Here is a 4,326-nt window from a genome sequence, read left to right on the forward strand (position 1 = left end):
AAATGATGAGTTCGTGTCCTTTGTAGGGACATGGATGAAACTGGAAACCATCATTCTCAGTAAACTATCGCAAGGACAAAAAACCAAACACCGCATGTTCTCACTCATAGGTGGGAATTGAACAATGAGAACTCATGGCCACAGGAAGGGGAACATCACACTCCGGGGACTGTTGTGGGGTGTGGGGTGGGGGGAGGGGGGAGGGGGGAGGGACAGCATTAGGAGATATACCTAATGCTAAATGACGAGTTAATGGGTGCAGGAAATCAACATGGCACATGGATACATATGTAACAAACCTGCACATTGTGCACATGTATCCTAAAACCTAAAGTATAATAATTTTAAAAAAAAGACTCTACCAAAAAGAGACTAGCACCTCCTCCCTCCCTCTCTCGCTTCCTTTCCTACCATGTGACATTCCTGTTCCCCTTCCCTTCCACCATGACTAAGAGCTCCCTGCGCCTCACCAGAAGCCAAACAGATGCTGGTGCCTTGTTTGTACAGCCCTCAGAACTGTGAGCCAAATATACCGCTTTTCTTTATAAATTACCCAGAGTCCGGTATTCCTTTATAGCAATGCAAACGGACGAACACACTGGTGCTGAATCATCTTAACCTCTTTGCACTTCCATTCCTTGTAGAGCAAAATGAGAACAATGACAGTTTCCATTTACATCTAAATAAATGTTTAAATAAAACTTACATGTTGATGTCTTGGAAAATGGCCTAGGAGGGCAAAGGGAGGATCTACAGTTGGTTTTCTGAAACAGCACTAAACATTTCTGGGCAACAGGCACAGACGGACCCTTTACAATTCTATGGGAAGTTAGGGGCTCTGATCACGAAAAAACAATTCCAGATATTAACATAAACCCAAATGTTATATGCAATTTTCAAGGATTCTTGGGATCCTTGATGCCTGGGTAGAAAAACTCCTATCTTAGGGAAACTAGCAATCTTTTATAATACTTTTTTTTTGCCATTTTACATGACAGTGCTCTGGACTGAATAATCAGAAGTATCCTAGGTTATTTTTATCACCAAGCAGTAAAATGAGGTGGCTGAGAACACGCACTTTGAAGTCCAGCAGGCTGTGTTTCCCTTTCCAATTCTGCCACATGCTGTGCAACTTCAGGAGAGAGACCCAAAATGATCAAAGGCAACCTGCCATTCAACATGTGTTCCGGGTATCAGTGGCCTGCCATTCTCAAAGGTGGGTGGGAGCTTTCTGTCTCTTCCCACAATAACCTGCACAAACAGTGTTATGTTTCTACAAAAGCAACTCTCAGACACACAACATTCTTTGCAAACTGCACAGAATCAGTCATACACTCTGTTCCTGTAAAGGTGGATGATGTCTCTAGGTACACCTACAATATTTTTGCATTGAAACCTCAGTCAAGGCAAACTCAACAACGCTCTGAATCTGGGATCAGCCAGTCTTCTTGTGGACTCAGGCACAGCCTTCCATTAATATGCAGACATCTCTTCTTGGCTTATAGATCAGCATCTTCCTGTGTCTTCACATGGTCTTTCCTCTGTGTGTGCCTGTGTCCTAATCTCTTCTTAAAAGGACACCAGTCATACTGGACTAGGGGCCACTCAGTGACCTAATTTAACCTTAGTTACCTCTTTAAAGACCTATCTTCAAATACAGTCTTATTCTGAAGAACTAGTGGTAAGAACTTCAACATATGAATTTTGGGAAGTACCCACTTCAGTCCATAGCTCTCAACAGAAACAAGTTAAACAAATGATGGAACATTCACAGAATGGAATACCATGTAGTTGTTAAAAACAAAACAAAACAAAACAAAAAACTATAAATCCTGAACTTATCTCCAAGATATATATAAAGTAGTAAAAACATAAATGTCAGTATAAAATGATGTACACAGCATGCTGTCATTTGCATTTAAAAGGAAAAGAAAAAGGACACACATGCTGGTTGATAACATCTTTGGAAGTTAAGTGAAAAAAAAAGAAAAGTTGTCTCCAAAGAAAGATCCTGATGGGCTGGGACATAGGAGTGAAAAAGCCATTTAGTATTCATGATGAACACATAGAAATATTAAATATTGTACCAAGGGTATATGACCTATTTTTTGGCATGAAATATTAAAAATTAAGATGCTGTGAAAGTTGAGGTTTTAGAAGGCTGCACCAGCACACTGAGGTTTGCTCTGCAAAGCTGAAGCACATTAAAGGATTTTACTTTATCCTCAAGTATTTCCCCAACCCTTGGGCTGTTTCTTCACAAATGCCTCTTCACAAATGTTTCTCTCCATGCCAGCTGGCCAGTGATGTTCTGTCTTTCTAGCTGTCATTCAGTCTCATTCTCTCTCTCTCTCTCTCCTCCTGTCACATGCACACTCATATGCAACTGAAGAAGTGGAATTTTCCAGAATTCTGGAGAACTTTGAGTGGCTGTACCTTGAAAGGATTCCTCAATACACCCTGTCAGGTTATCTCACACTGCCAAGTTGAAGGAAGAGGGGAGGTGTCGGAAAAGAGAAACCATCACTCCAAATAGAATGGAAATGGAAGCACTGCAAAGTAAATAGCCGAAAATTTCACAAATGTCATTCACTATTCACAAAGACTGTTTTTAGACAACATAATAATCCACTACAACACTTATTCTGTCTGCAGGATTATTACAGCACAATTTTGCCTTTCCATCTTCCATGGCATAGTGAGATTTCTTTAGTAGTCACTCTTTGTCTTTTCTGAGTTTGGGGGTCAGACTAATCCAGATGATGACTTGGGGAGATGGGAGGGGGGATGTTGTTGGCAGCCAGAAGAATCAAGAGAGGACTCTCAGGCCTTCAGCATTCCCAAGCAATCTCAAATTACTGCTGTCTAACCAGGCTTTTTCTTGGCATGACCCAAGATAATTTAGTGTGCTCCATCTCAGGCCTGGAACATCTCCCTCTTCCCTTCCCCTACCTTAAAGTTCTAGTTCTTCTATGAAGCCTTACTTGACCACAGCAAATTACATTGTACTTTCCCTTTTAAAAAAAATTCCTATGATATTTACAGATTTTACCAGTTCAATTCAAGGAGTACTATTCAGACCCCTACTATGGGTCACATTGTTGGGGTGGAAAGAACAGAGATCCACTGAACTTGATTGTTGGGGCAGAGGGGTGAAGGGAAGAAGGGGCAGAGCTGCTCTAAGAATAAATAAGTAGTAAGGAAGAATACAGGGATGTCACAAGATCTGGCAACTGAATCATAGCACAGCCAATCCTCATGGGAACTAGAGCTTCAGCATGTTCTGTATCTGAGGTGGCCTTAGAGTCATTAGCAGCAGAAAGTCTCAAGCTTCCCTCTGTTTGGTCCCCGCCACTAAATAGAGCTGTTCCCCTCCATGTTTCTGCTGCTTTCTCCATCTCTGTGAGCTGGCCTCCCCTGCTCACTCATAGCTTTGCAGGCTTTTAACTTCAGCAATTTATCCATGATTTAGCAGGCTAGGGTCCTGGAACTATCACCTAGCATCTTTTCACCTTTTTCCCCTGCTCCAGCTAGTAACTTCTTACCATGTTTTGGACTTCAAATTCCCAAGTAACACGTGATAGACCCAGCTAAACTTTTTGAGCAGGCTATATAGGTCACAGTCAGCCAATGGCTTGATTGAGCTTAGGTCAAATGTTTACCTCTGAGAGCTGGGCACAGTGGCTCACACCTGTAATAGCAACTATTTGGGAGGCTGAGGTAGGAAAAATCACTTGAGGCCAGGAGTTCAAGACCAGCCTAGGCAATACAGTGAGATCCCACCTCTAAAAAAATTAAAAAACAAATGTTCACCTCTGGCCTTTCATTAGCTTGGGGATGTTTTTCTGCTTCCCCTTCCCTTTTCTGGGCTACTATGAGTTTACTCAGTGCCTTTGAACAAATTTAAAAAGATTACACCATGTGGGTACTTGGCTTAGCAAACCAACTTTGAATAAATTGAAAAGAAATTGCCCTTCCTTTGGGCTGAGACAGCCTCATGCCACCTAGTAGGTGGAACCAGGCTGGATTTCACTTTGTACTCACTACCTCAGCCTGGGCCTCTGTGCAGTACACAAACTGCCCAACCTCCCATGCAGCCTTGGCTCCCATCCAGCAAGGTCTCTGCAACAAGATTCTAAACAAGGACCATAAGAAGTACTTGTAGATGACTTTTCAGTTTCCTTGTGATTTAAAGTATTTGAAAGTAGTATTTCCCACCCCTGCCCCTTTGGTACCAGATTGTGATCTGGCGAGTTTTCCTTATAATAGCTCTTCAACCTTGCCTCTTAAGAATTGAGAGGTGGGGCATGGTGGCCCATGCCTGTA

Source organism: Hylobates moloch, unplaced genomic scaffold (assembly GCF_009828535.3).
Source record: "Hylobates moloch isolate HMO894 unplaced genomic scaffold, HMol_V3 SCAFFOLD_1, whole genome shotgun sequence".
In the NCBI taxonomy this organism is placed as follows: domain Eukaryota; kingdom Metazoa; phylum Chordata; class Mammalia; order Primates; family Hylobatidae; genus Hylobates; species Hylobates moloch.